The following is a 15,401-nucleotide window of genomic DNA, read 5'->3' on the forward strand; positions in this document are numbered from 1 at the left end:
GAGTGAGCTGAAAAAAGTCATCATTCTTCCTCTGAAATCCATTAAAGTGTGTGTGTGCATCTGGTGATCAGGGTGGGATTTTCATAGAATTATGGAATGGGTTGGGTTGGAAGGGACCTTGCAGCTCATCTCATTCCAACCCTCCTGCCATGGGCAGGGACACCTGTCACTGCTCAGAGCCCCATCCAGCCTGACCTGGAACACTTCGGGCATGGGGTATACACAACTTCCCTGGGCAACCTGTTTCAGTGCCTCACCACCCTCATAGTAAAGATTTTTTTCCCTAATATCTAATCTAAATCTACTCTCTTTATTTAATTTCTCAGTGATGTTTGTATTGTTACAATGTGTGTATGTGTGTGTATATTTTTTTTTTCAAAAGGAAGACTTACAGTTTAAAGCATAGAATTACATGCAGATTAGCAAAGAATTTTCCCTTAATACACATAAACGTGTTGCAGTGCCACCATCACAAAAATTAGAAGAAAAGATCCTGGAAAATGCTTTTTAACTAGAACAGGAAAATGGTCATGAGTTCATGTTATACAAAGATTAACAAGTTCTAGTGAAAGCTGAGAAAGAGGAAAAAAGATGTAATGGATAAAATCTAGCTCTTGGAAGGCCAAAGAAAAATCTGTTTCTTGAAGAACAAGAAACAATGACTTGGAAAAAAACACACACAAAGTCCAGATATTCAAATGCTTATCACTGAAGCTGCTGGTGGAATCCCAATTCAGCTTTACTATCACTGTTTCATACCATTAGTAGTGAATTACGGCAGACAGATTCTTCAGGTGTATTTATTCCTCCTTAAAAAGAAAGTAAAATGGACATGGATGGACATAAAATCCCATGCAACGGGGATTTTATGCCAAATTTATACAAGTAAAAATGGTAGTAAAGTTAAAAATACTCAAAAATATTGCAGAAATATAATGTGTTAAGATTTAACTGCTATTTTGATCCTCTTTTGTTAAATCAAGGGCCTCTTCAGGAAGTGTAGTATCTGCAGTGAGTATCGATAATTCCATAACTAAATAAGGCAAACTGAGCTACAACTGTTAGAAGGTGACATTGTACATTCACTGTGCTGTTTACATACCATTCATTCCTTTTATTACTGAAGACTTCACATGAACACTGTCAGTGAGACAGATCTTGAACAGGTATGGTATTTTCAGTGAACCCATGCCAGTTTACAAAAACAGTGTCAGTTTACAACTGAGCTCCAGCCTTAGCTGAGGACAATTCAATCTGTTCTAAACCAACATAAAAATAACTGAGGTTGTGTTTGTGTTCTTGATTGTTCCTTGGAAGACAGCAAATCACCTGAGCAAAGTTTTATAAAAAATGCACTTAAAAAATATTTATTTATCTTACACATTTCTTTGAACATGCCAAAAATAGGAAATAAGAAGTTTTCTTACTTGTTTCAGATATTTTTTGTCTTAGAGTAAAACTATTCCTTAAGTGCAATAAGAAAATCAAGGAAAGGAAAAAGAAAACCAGTTACTGAGACATCTTACATATTAAAAATCCTGCTAAAAATGACACTTCAAGATTTTATGTCTCTGATTTTTCATTCTTTGAGGTCTTTGGTCATAAGATGCTCTCAGACTAGTTTTGAAACATTCTGTTGCAACAACTCCATCACAAACATAAAGAAGGTCCCCTAGTTGTGAAACAATTTTTCTGTCATTTTGTTGTTAACTAAATCATTAGCTGTCCATAAGAGATTTTGCTCAAAACCTGAAGTAAACAGGTCCTATTTATGAATGTCTGCCAAATACTATAGGGCCTAGAGGAAGGTCCCTTTGGAATTCTGCTTTCTACCAGGCTGTCAAACTTGGTGAAATTTCCATGATGTCAACACTGGGAAAGAAATACACAGGCAGTTCCCATGTATTCAAAACAGTAACTAAACTGAAAGTACTAGTTAATGACCCAAAATAATAAAAAAATCAGGGAAGCTGCTATGCTCCTTCAGTACATACTCTTTTGTTTTTCTTTAAACTAAATTCTTCAGACTGTATTTAGGGCAAGTCGAGGGAATATTTTTTATGAACAGAAGTCTAATGGCGAAGCTCTTGGTAAGTTTTTGAAATATGTGTTTGCTGTAACAAGTAATGCTGCTTTACTGCACAGAGACTTACGAGCATGGGAAGCCTTGTGGTTTGGTATTTTCTGCTTGGATTCTCTCATTCCTAATAAACTACAATTTGAGAAGCTTTTTCTTCTGTGACAGGACAGCCACAATAACTTTCTAATATGAATTCTGTAGATTTTAAATAAAGTATTCATGATGCCATATTTTCATCAATGACAGAGGAGGGGGATGGAGATACAATTAACTCCAATAATCTCTTTTTCCTCTGCTTATCTGCCTGTTTTAATTTGATGTATGGAACGTTAATATCTGTAAGTTAGCTTCTCTTTGTCAAATGTGCTTGAAAGTGGCCAACAGGTTCAAAAGCTATTATAAGGCTATGGATGACAGACATTAAGTTTGCATGAATACTACAGTATGATCTCATAAGCCCTTCCTCATCAGGAAACCTGACTAAAAGAGGAGTGGATATTAAAGACACCCATCCAGCACGTAGCTTTAAGTGTCTTTAATTTAAACTATGTGATCAAGTGGAATAGCATTAGGCATGCATGTAGATTTATAGGTGATAATTGCCTGATAATATTTGGCAGGAAACCTTATCACTGAAAAAGTGATGAGTTAAAGTAATGTCCTTTTATATGCTGCCATAACATTTAAAATTACTCAGATGAGCACTGAACAGAGGAACATACACGTGGATGTGCTTTGGCACATATTCATTTTAATTTTCTGTGGTATCTACTCCACTTGGTCTACTCTGATTAGCAAATTGTTCACGGACAGATTTATTTCCAAGATTTTAGTGTAAGACAGAAATATGTTTGGTAGCACTGTAGCAATTCTTAATGAGTTAATATTTTTTCCAGCCACGTGGTCTGTTAGATGTGAAATTTTCTATGATCCTTTTAGTTTGCATGGCATTTGTAAAGTTTCAAGGATACTTAAGCAATTCTTTTTTATACATAGCTTTTTAATTGCAAGCCCCTGCCAGGTATGGCCTGGGCAGGCAAGTTCTGTAACTGGCCTCTGTCTGTAATGAATAATTTGTGTGCCTAGCTGTGCCAACACTGAACTTGGGATGGATTTCTAAAGCTAGCTGGTGGCTTGTCAGTGTCTCAGGTAGGCATCTCATCACTTGGTCTTGCTTTCTCAGTCTGTTACTTTTATTGTAATGGTATTCTGTACTTTGGTACTATGTGATTAGCTTAGTTCTTTCTCAGCTTTGTGTCTCAGTCTGAGGGGACTGGAATGTTTGCTAAAGAGGATGAGTTATGAGATAGACCAATCTCTTCTCTCTCGGCAATTGTAAATTCAAAATTAAGGGGCTTTAATCAAGGAAGTGTGGAAAAAAAAAAACCAGAAAAAATAACAACCCTTTATTAAAAGATATATGTATGATGGCAAAAACAGTAACAGAACACAAAAAAACTAGACAGTGGTCCTAGGAAAAAAAAAACCAAACTAAAATGAATACTTCTCTGTCCTTTGGTGCAGTCCTAATCGTGGCCTGCAGGGGGCGCTGTTGGATCACTGGAGGTGCAGGACCTGCAGTTCTCTGTCGTGGCCGGCAGGGAGCGCTGTTGGATCGCTGGCAGTCACCACTCGGGGAGAGGGGCCTGGGGGGTCTGGGGGTTGGTCTCGGGTCACGGGAGGAGCCGAAAAGAAGATGGGGGACCCTTCCCTCAATGGAAGGAAGGGGTAAGGAAAGCAGTTCACCCCCAACAGGACTCACTGTGGTTCTCAGTTGATGGTGCCCCAAAAAGCTCCTCCTTTTCTCCCAGCGAGTACAGAGACTCTCCGATGAAAACACAGCTGGTCCAGGCTGGAGACAAAAAAAACCAGCTCCCAGGCAAGCTGAAGCCAGCAGTCCGATCTGACTAGGATGAGAAGCCAAAAAACCAGATCCTCAGTCCTTCTCCCCAAATGCCTGCACGCAGACCCCCGTCTCCTTCCTTCCAAGAGCAAACTCCCCAGTCTGCCCTGTCCTCTGTCCAGGCGGGCAGCTCCCCCAGCCTCTGCTGGACCATCAGCGTGGAATGCAGTCTGTCGGGCTAGTTCTTTTGTAAGGCTAATTACCTCCCTTCCCCCTTCCCTATTCGAAACTCTGTTTCTCTTACAGGGAAGCAGGGAAAGAAAAATTCCTCTCTCAGATTTATAACCTATAACACTTTGCTCTGGATCTGTCTTCTGCTTAACCTAGACTCAGACTTACTTTCCTTCCTTTTGCTACTTGAGCAAAAAGGGCTCCTAGAGCCCTTCTCTCCATGTTTTCATTTTTCTGCTCTTTGCTTTATACCCTTCTCAACTTCTCTTGGGTCTGGTTTGCCTTGTTTTCAATCTTAGTTCTTGTCTGGTCCTCAACACTGGTTACAACTGTCTGCCCAACAAATATGACAGGTCAAGGGCAGGAGAGAGGTTTGATTAAGAACAAAATTACGAGATACATAAATATCCACTTTTAAAATGCATGTTTGTAACAAGAGTCAGCATTGCTATTGTGAGGTAAAAGTGCCCTTCTTTCTTTTGAAATAAAGACATCAAAAGGCACCAACTTCTTGGTTTCACTTAAACATGAAAAAACAGTCTGGAATAAGGTAGCACTTGAAATAAATAAAATAGAGAAGACTAGCAAGATTAAGAGATTAAAATCATAGTCTTGAAAACACTCTGGCTTAATGGACTCTTGCAAAAGGTCTTCCCTGCTTCCTAAGCCAGGAACTTTCCTGGGCTGCCTGAATTGAAACAACGCTTCAGCAGATTTTTTTCTTTTGGTGGGGTCTAGGACAATTTTCCATCTTTCTGTCATTTTCAGAGGCTTTGCTGCAGAGTCCAGGATGAATAAATCCTTGAGCAACATGGTCTGACCTCACAGCTGGCCCCTTCCAGCTGGAGTTACTCTCTAGACCTGTTTCTGCCTATTTCCTTTCTTTCTCCTCTCTTGGCCATCAGTGTCCCTCTGGAAGCTCCTCAGGGTCACACTTAGACTGGGGAGCAATATCTTCCTTCTTACATGACTGGAGGACAGCAGCAGCAGTGACAAGGCAAACAAGTGTCCTTCTTATGCTGAGGACCCCAGAGCTGTATGCAGTACTGTGTATGGGTTCTCACCAGAGCAAAGTAGAGGGGCAGGATCACCACCACCCTCAGCCACACTCCATTTGAAGGAGCCCATGATACACTTGGCTTTCTGGGCTGCATGCATACACTGCCAGGTCATGTTGAGCTTCTTGTCCACCAACACACCCAAGTCTTTCTCCTCAGGGCTGCTCTCGATTCATTCTCTGCCCAACCTGTATTTGTGCTTGGGATCTCCTTGACCCAGGTGTAGGACCTTGCACTTGGTCTTGTTGAACTTCATGTGGTTTGCACAGGCCCACCTCTCAAGCCTGCTAAGTTTCAGTCCCTTGTCAGTGATCTTCAGAGTCCTGTTCACTGCAGTCCACACTTCCTTTTCAGGCACAAAAGGGGATTTTCTGTGAGCAAAGAGCATATTTTATTATCTGTGATGTGCCAACACTTAGTTATCAAGGTTGTGTGACACTTCTTATCGTAAAGCTCTGGTGCTATAGGGAAATACAAAGGAGATCCCATCACTAGACAGTAGCTGCTTTGGTGAACTGTAGTCAGTCTCCTCTGCAAAGTTCCTGTGTGGCAAGTTTCTTTAATCACATTTTTCCCAGTGGTTATTTTCTCTTTTCATTGTCTGGCTTGAGATCTCACAGACTGATTTGCAGAAATGCTTAAACATTCACAACTCTATCTGAAGCTAAGGGGAACTACCCTTTAAAAATATGAAATGTAACCCATTGTGAACTAGTCAGATGGATCAGCTTGAATTCCCAGATACTTGTACATCCTGAGTTTCCCAGCTGTAGGGTGGAGATGATAAAACTCCATTCTTTCAGGGAAATGTTGTAGAGAGGAATGTTTGTGAAACACATGTGTGCTATGAGAATCACAGAACAGGCCAGCATGAAATATATGGCTGTCCTCACAGTTGAGATGGAATAGTGGGAAGTAAACAGACCACATGCTGAATGAAGCTAAAAGAATATACTCAAAAGCTCATTCTTTAAACATAATGAAACAGGGGTCAAGGAGAAAAATGTGTATGATTGTATAACTGAAGCTGGCATCGTAATTTAATAAGGGAATAAAGATTCACAGAAATCTTTAACTCAGACATTTCCTTATTTTTCAGTGTTTGATAAATTATTTCTTAGAGCAGTTATTCTTTGGGAAGGTCAGGGTGCATACGAAATAGATTTTTACAGAAGATTCTCTTGCTAGCTAAGGTGAATATGCTGCTCTGCACGCAGTTGTCCTTCAGTACAGAGTTACTGTTACACCCTGTTGTCCCATCTAATTACACATACCCTTACAGGATTCAGAGCTCAAGTCTGATTAAGAATTAGCAGAGAACTTACTAGATGCAATGAAGTAAAATCTGGTGTTAATTAATCATCAGTTTACTTGTGGCCTTACAGGGAGGGGACAACTCTTCCCTTCTTTCCACTTGTTTCATTTTCTTCCTTTTTTCTCCTTATCCTTCTTTGAATCTCCACTTTTTCTTTCTCCTCTTCTAAACATCTTCTACTTCTAAATCTGTTTTTTCTTCTTTGTTTCAGTACCTTGTCCAGATTCTTCTCTGCATTGAGATACAGATAAAGAAATGTCAAAGGTGAGGCTGTGTCTGGATCACTGCCATGGTTCAGGAATGGTATTTTCCCATTTAGTACTTCCACTAAAAAAACCATGCGCCACTGCTCTTTTCTCCTCCTCCAGTGGAAGGCACAAAAGGCAAAGATCACATGTTGAAATAAGAACAATTTACTGGAAACAGCAATGAGATAAGAAAATGAACAGTTACAGCAATATTAATAACCAAATATATAAAACAAATACATTATTTACAAGGAAAAACTGACAATAAACAAATATAGGACTGTTCCACCTCCTATGTTTTTTCCACCGATGGAATGTCATACAGAATCACAGAATCAACTAGGTTGGAAAAGACCTGAGATCATCGAGTACAACCTTTGACCTAAGACCACCTTGTCAACTAGACCATGGCACTAAGTGCCATATCCAGTCTCTTCTTAAATACCTCCACGGACAGTGAATCCACCACCTCCTTGGGGAATCCCATTCCAATGTCCAGTCACTCTCTCTGTAAAGAATTTCTTCCTAATATCCAACCTAAACCTCCCCTGGCAGAGCTTAAGACCATGCCCTCTTGTCCTACTGCTGGTTGCTTAGGAGAAGAGCCTGATGCCCACCTGGCTACAACCTCCTTTCAGGTAGTTGTAGAGAATGATGAGGTCTCCCCTGAGCCTTCTCTTCTCCAGGCTAAACAAACCTAGCTCCCTCAGCTTCTCCTCATAGGGCCTGTACTCCAGTCCCTTCACCAGTCTCGTTCCTTTGATAGAACGCTCTTCTCCTCGGAAGCAGAGAGTGTCACTTTCCCTTGTCCCTGGCAATGACCTGAATACCATCAGAGTCCTTGCCATGCCCCCTCCTACCTATTGCAAAACAATTAAACCCAGTCCTGGCTGAAACCAGGACAATCACTTACACCTCAGTCTTCAGATGACAAAGCCTGGAGCTACAATGTGTGAGATGCCTTAACACAAATAGTTTTCCCTTCTCCTTGGATCTGAAAGCCCCCCTAGATGGCTTACAGGTCCCATGAAAATTGCTGCTGAAACTGTCATTGGAGGCTTGAATGAGATGCAGGAGAAAGCAGGACACAGAAATGACAGAGATGAGTAGAAATACAAGACATTAAGAATAGGTAAGATAAAGGAGAATGTAAAAATCTGAAGAATGATGGAGGGATGCTGAGGCTTGAAAAAGAAAACTAGAAGACATCTGAACTGTACATTACTATGCTATTATTACAAAGTCTGGCAGGAAATATGAAGTGAAGATGCTTTAGACTGAAGCCCTTCGGAGAAGGAGAGAAAAGTAAGTTGTCTGGCTACAATTTTCTTCATTCCAAAAAAGGGTTTTTTCCATATCAAAAGACACAGATTTTACCATGACTTTTTAACTCTGATGTGTCATAACTAGATCTTTGTCAGATAAAGATACATGCCTGCCAAGGTGCTTATCTAAACAGAAAAATCATAAAAAGGCATGAAGAATCTTTATGAGAAGGATGACTCTCAATGCATCTTTTCTTTTACTCAGTATCTTAAATTGTCAAATGTCAGGTTTCAATTGCTCTGAACTTATGTCTGGAAGAAGTGAATATATTTAGGTACCTAATCCCAAACTGGTTTTCTCCACAGAATGATGAGTGAGACCAGGGTTACTACCATGTCTTTCCTTCATGTTGTAATCAGTCTCACATTTCAGCAATATGAAGGATTCTTCACTGTAGTGAGTTGACCCTGACTGGACGCCATGTACTCACTACAGCTGTTTTCTCACTCTCCTCTGAAATTGGACAGAGGAGAGAAAAAAAAAACAGCGAAGGATTCATGAGTAGAGATGACAGCTGTGAGAGGTCAGTTACTGATCACCTTCACGGGCAAAACAGACTCAAAGTGGGCATATTACTAACAGGATAAGAGCAAAAGAGTGAGAAATAAAATAATCTTTAAAACGCCTTTCCCCCACCCCTCCTTCTTTCAATGTGTTCCCTTCTCCCCTCCAGCGGTGCAGGAGGATGGGGAGTGGGGATTACGGTCAGTTGTTTCTGCTGCTGCTCAGGGAGAGGAGTCCTTTCCCTGGCTCCTGTGGGGTCCCTCCTATGGGAGACAGTCCTTGATGGACCTCTCCAGCATGAGTCCATCCCTCGGGCAGCAGTTCTTCCCAAACTGCTGTCCATGGGTCACTCCTTCATGGGGTGCAGTCGTTCACAAATGACCTGTACCGACATGGGTCCCCCACAGGGGTCCAGGAAAAACCTGCTCCAGCGTGGGCTTCCTTCTCCACAGGCTGCAGGTCCCCGGCAAGACCCTGCTCCATCCTGGGCCTCCCACGGGGTCACAGCCTCCTTCATGCATCCACCTACTCCAGCATGGGCTCCTCCATGGGCTGCAGGTGGGTCTCTGCACCCCAATGGTCCTCCATGGGCTGCAGGGGCAGAGCTGCTCCACCATGGGCTGCACCACGGGCTGCAGGGGCCTCAGCTCTGGCACCTGGAGCACCTCCTGCCCCTCCTTCTGCACTGACCTTGGTGTCTACTTTGTTGTTCCCATGTTCTGACTCTGCTCTTCCCTGGCTGGAATTCTTTCCATCCAATACCTTTCTGTTCTTGAACATGTTATCATGGAAGCGTTACCATTACTCCTGATTGGTTTGGCCTTGGCCAGCAGCAGGAAGCCTGTCCTGGAGCCACCAGACAGGGGAAGCTTCTAGCAGCTTCTAGCAGAAGCCACCCCTTTAGCCCCTCCCTGCTACCAAAACCCAGCCACAAAACCCCACTACATTCACATAAGATATTAGGCTAATATCATGAGAGTCAGAAAGTAACTAGCTTTCATTAAAGTCAGAATCAGAAATGACCTTTCATGGGACAATGGATGACTGTGACTTCCTCAGCATTTTTTTTCTACTTCCTGCATATTATCTGAACTAGGCTGCTTGTGCTCTAAATCTGAGCCATCTCGGTGCTAGTGTTTTAGAAGTAGTATTCTGCATAGCCTCTGATTTTTCCTTGAAGCCTCTATATGCTTGGTGTAAGACAAACAGCAATACTTCATAAATATATAGAGCGGAAATATTGTACAGCTCATTATTTTCACAAGAACTTGTAATTCTCAAGTATTTTGAATTTTAAGTTGCCATCTGAGAATGTATGGCATTTATTTGTTGAAATTCCACCACAGAGTCTCTTTATAATACTTTTCCTAAATGTAGCCCATTTTTCAAGTGAGTGAATTGGCTTCTTGTCATGTAAACAATATGTTATTGAAATATTGATGCATTCCTCCCAAGGACCAAACACTCTGGTGACGGAGGGTGCTGGATTGGATTTGTGATGCAGACAAAAGCATGCAGAACTGGACTGCCACTCAGTGGTGCAGGACATCATCAGTTCTTTTGCCACTACCCATTGGCATTGACATAGCTGAACACAGCTACAGTATCCACCAGATAAGATAAATTGGGCACAAACAGAGGTACAGAACTGCTGTACAACTTTAGTATCACATCCCATCAATGCCAGAGTGAGTATAAATAGACTTTGTAGGCAATTCTGAAAAATACAGATAGAAAGCCAAATGCCTTAAAGCTCAATTTTGTCCAACAGCAAAACACCATTGTTAAAGAGAATTGTCTGCTCTGAGCTATCACATCAGAGACTTGGAAACTTACTTACTGTCATTTATCCGTGATTTTCCATGGAAGATGTTAAAATGGCATTACAATCCCAGGGGATTGCTTATCAAAGAACACTTACTTCAGTACTACAGCACTGGGATGCTTTTGATAGCTATGACATGCCTTAATTTAAATTTGTTCTCTGTTTGCACCACACTAGTATCAGCTCTTCTTTTTCAGGATCAAAGGATATCTTACTGCATATCATAAACTCATTGAATCTATATTTGTAAATAAAGCATTTGTTCCACAGGACCAGGTGTCCTTGAACCACTACAATGAACAGTCCTGCAGGAGGTGTCCGAAATGTACTTAAGGCTCCAGTGAATGATGAAAATATGACTTATCTGTTAAGTGTCCTGGGAACAACTTGTTATGGACTATAAAGCAGTAGAAAAAGTGCACACAATGGTATACCCAGAGCTGAATCACAAATCTGACAGACTCCCATAAAATGGCTTATTTGAGACTGAAAAATTGCTGGACTGATTACAAAGTTTGCTTTATAGATTAAAAGGCCAGTTTAATAGCCATAGTTCTCACTGTGTATGAACTACTTCTTTATGTGCTTTGTTGTAGAGATATTGATTGCTTTGGCTTTTATGTAATATATAATTATTGATTATATTTTAATTTATAATTATTAATTTATATAATAATTAATTTATAATTATTAATTATGTAATATATAATTACTGCTACTTTTGCAAATGAGACCTGCCTCAGGTAACCTTTTTAGCCTGTCATTTCCTTTTCCTTTTATTTTTTATGAATGAAAAAGAAGTCAGTCGGATGTTTTCCAAGTTAGAATTCATTTTCAGGCTTATTAGCAGCTGAATACCCAGACTGCTATTCATGACTCCTAATTATTGAAAACATTTAATTTAATGCAGTAAGTTTTTAAAAGTAGAAGCAGAACAAATTATACACGCAGCAATATTTTAGACACAAAACTGATTAAAATACTAAAAGACCTTCCAGGGACACTTCTGGGGACATCTTACATTTGTTAGGAGCTACTGGATCTGGGAAACAACCAAAATGAACTTCATCTGTGTGCCATCATGACAACAACTTCATGGTACTGGTGCTACAATGATCAGGGCTAGCCACAGTGTCACACTGAGCAGCAAGAGTATCTTTTCCAGTTTCTGGGACTTGGGATGACAGTTTTGATTTCAGAATGTTCAACTCTGTTTTCATAAAAAATCCTCTATAGCCTATAAAATCCCTGAAAAAGTTTCAAATACAAGCTCTTTCATATAATGAAATTTATATTCAAAGAATAAAGCATCATTTGATAGGGGTCTTAATGTGATAAAGTAGTGTCTGTGCTCAATTGACAAGTATCCACAGGTTCTGTGGTACCTTGGGTCCCCTCTCAAAGTAACCATTTTCTTCCATAACCTTCTCCCATAAAACACAGTGTGGCACCAGTGATGGACCTTTTATGGTATCACCATTACTATAGTAAAGTCTCCACTGGGAGATATCTGCCTCACAATATCTTTTGAAGATATGTAGATAAAGTACATATATGCTTTGTCCATTACTTCTCTTTTTTTATACAAGTAATGATAGGAACAAAGGAGATTTATTACTAAAACAGGACAGCAATAACTGAAAAGTTGTGCAAGTGAAGCTTATCATACTTCGGTTCACAGATCTGTTATGTTTCTTGTTCATTTCATGCTGAACAGAGTAAAATACTTGGAACATATGGAAAAATTGAAGGTGATTAAGATAAAGTTATTATGAAGCCTGATTTTGCCATTCAACAGTGTTGTTTCCATGGTAACTCCTGCATCACATGGCACCTGTGTATATGATGCAAAGAAATCTCTTAAAGTTGCACAAATACTAACCAACATGAAGGGCAAACTTCGGTGTTTCTTTTATCAGCGTGAAGTAAGTATTTTATTTCCATTACAAACACAGAATTTTCCATAATTCACTGGGTACATAAAACATGACATTGTAAACAGACTATTATTCGTAACAATAAAGTATGTAATATTTAAAGATGGGAAAAAAGGGTTTTATGAGAAAGGAGGAGAGCAGTGGGTTAAAGGGACAGCTGGTGTGTGTGTGTTACCCGATATGGGAGTTCTGCTCTCTGTTACTATTTTGTCACTGCTGTAGCAAAGCAGTAAATGATAGCTACTAGTAATTCACTGAATAAGGCACGTGTCTTGTCCAGCTGTATCCATGCCTTCAGCCTTCCTGTGAACAGACTGAAGAACACAGACTATAGAGAAAATCCCTTAGAACTTGCTAGAGGTGAGGAAACTAGCAGGGTTCTACAAAAATTACTTTAAAACTTACAGAACTTATACAAGTATGTGTCTTTTTTATTTTTTGACACAATCTTAAAAGATTATACAATGTGATTATTACTTCCTTATGGAATCTGTGAGATAAATAAAAAAAATACAACAAAGTTATAATATTCCATTAAATTCTATAGGCTTACCTTTATGTTGCTTTCTTTGCTCTTTCTCAGTTCAGTCATATAAAAATTTTGCATAAAACTACACAGATGTCTTCACTGAAAATATGTATTCTTTTCTTTTCCTATCACTTTCAAATTCTGACCCTATAAGTCTATATTGTGTGCGTAATTCTGAAATGAGTTATGCAGGGACAGATAATGAAAAATAATATTATGAACAAGGGATGAGTACTGTTGCCAAAACAGCCTTTATGCATTCACACACATATATGCACATATATGGAGCAGGTGTGTGTTTGAAACAGGGTGTTTAAAATTCAAATATGAGTATGATTAGAGCTGAAATCATCAGCAGATGACAATATTTGTCCTTGATTCATATAAGTTGGTTCTGGACTAAAAATCCATATAATATATTGATTCTTAATAGTGAATAAATTCCCACATCTCTGAGACAGGCAGCAGACACAGAGTACCTCCAGACTACACTTTAATTGTATGTGACACTATATACAAAGGCATTTAGCTCTGACTACTGTGAATTTTTGCAGGGCTCTGTAAAGTCTTTGAAGACTGATCTGACCTGCATTTGTCTTCTTCTAAACAGCTTGATGTGTCCATATCACTTGCTGCCTATTTAACAATTAACAAAATGTGCCTATATTGTGAAAGGAAGTACTAAGGAATGATTATTAGCTTTATGCAGCTAACACTGATTGAAAATTGAAAAGGAAGAAACATTCACAATAGACAAATACTCGTGTAGATGTATTTTGGTTTTAGGTATCTATATAATAACTTTCAGTCCTAACATGATAATTCCATCTTCTTTCCATTCTGTTCTCGCTTGTTCCAAACACTGTCCCATTTGGCACAGAAACTTCTAGTTCTCTGTTGGAAACCAAATATTTTTCTTTCCAGGGGCAGACATTCCTCAGTCAAGTTCAGCAAAGTGGCCCACAAGGGACCTGTCTGTGTTGTCCAAGCTAGCAAGATACATTTATGAGCCAGCATCAGTAAATAAAGAAGGCAAGCTACAGCTGTCCTCCAGCACTTGAGGTCACTGAGCAATTCCAGAACCACAAGTCAGCGATTTAATGGAATTTCCCATTCAAACAATTAGGACACATAAGACCATATCACAAGCCAAAATGTTGGACTCTTATTACATTCCCACAACAACAACAGAAAAACCCCAACCAAACAAACTGCTGTGAATCAGGTTTTTCCGTCTGGGATCTCTTATATAATTTTTTTTTGTAATTCTGTAAATGAGTACAGGGAGGTTCAGTGAGAGGAATTCTTTGAATATGAACTATCACATGCCTTTTAATGAACTACACAGCCTAAAATGAACCATATATCTGGTATGAGCCAAGGCCACTGCTTAAAACAAGGGCATGGAGCAGGGCCAAGAAGAGGTGTTGGAGAGGGCCCATGAAAAAACAGCCCCCTTGTAAGAGCATGCTGACAAGAGACCAGGAGGTAATTCCCATGAGCAGGCAGAATGTGCTCCATCCCCAGGGGTTAGCTGTGAACCCTGCCAGTCACGTGGTTGAGTAGAGATGAGGAAATAAATGTAGCAAATGAGCACTTCTTGGTGGGAAGAGTGAGGCTCTATTCTTGTGCTACTTATACGGTACCACACCATATAGGAAATGTTATAGAAGACATTTTAGCTAAAAAAAATGTATAATTGATTATCCAGCCACTGAACAGCAAATTAATGCATTGCTCTGAGATCTAATATTTATTCAAATATAAGACCATATGAATTAAAAAATGCAATTATAAAACACTACAATCTATTCTTGTAAATTACATGTTCAAATTTTAGCTCTAGACAACAATGACAAATTACAGTCCTCATTTCAAGGATATGAGATGCATTACATAATGCAGATCTATAGTGTTTAGAACCATTAATCATCATCATTTGGCAGCACCGTTTATGTTAATCCTGTTTACAAAAGAAGAGAACTGGTAAGACATACTATTTTAGGCCTTTCCTCCTCCAGTAGATATTCTTTAGAAGGAACCATTTGTTATCTGAATTTGCATTTAGCCTCAAAATGGAAAAATAGCCCAGAGATAATTGCAGCAATGTTGACATTCATGATTTAAAAAATAAATTAAAACCTGCTTCTATTTTCACCAAACACTTATCTGTTACTATGTTAATTAGCAGCTAAATGTTGTTACAGAATTACAACACTGCATTACCTGATAGTTTTAAAATTATACCTTATGCACATAATCTAGGGGCCATTGAACTTTTCTCAAGAATTTATAAACACTGTCTTGAAGTTCTTCATGTTTTCTGTCAATATTTTCAAGAGAGATTCTCCCTCTCTATGTACAGAACTTGGTCAATCATAGAATACCAGATTTCACTGCTAACAAAAGTAATTTTTAATGTTAGTGGTATCAAGATATATCAAACTGAAATGAGTTTTTAATCATTTATAAGATTTTTTTTTTAATTAAATCTACCCCGTTGAA

At 39.3% G+C, this 15,401-nt stretch overlaps 1 long non-coding RNA gene across 1 annotated transcript in view; it reads right to left on the reverse strand.

Annotated features, from left to right (window-relative positions):
- Positions 1-15,401, reverse strand: part of LOC127474598 (uncharacterized) — a 702,069-nt gene that overhangs the window by 638,554 nt on the left and 48,114 nt on the right. The gene's annotated exons all lie outside the window — the stretch shown is intronic.

The sequence above is a fragment of the Manacus candei genome, unplaced genomic scaffold (assembly GCF_025592945.1).
Source record: "Manacus candei isolate 608988 ecotype Guabito, Panama unplaced genomic scaffold, ASM2559294v1 h1tg000043l, whole genome shotgun sequence".
In the NCBI taxonomy this organism is placed as follows: Eukaryota; Metazoa; Chordata; class Aves; order Passeriformes; family Pipridae; genus Manacus; species Manacus candei.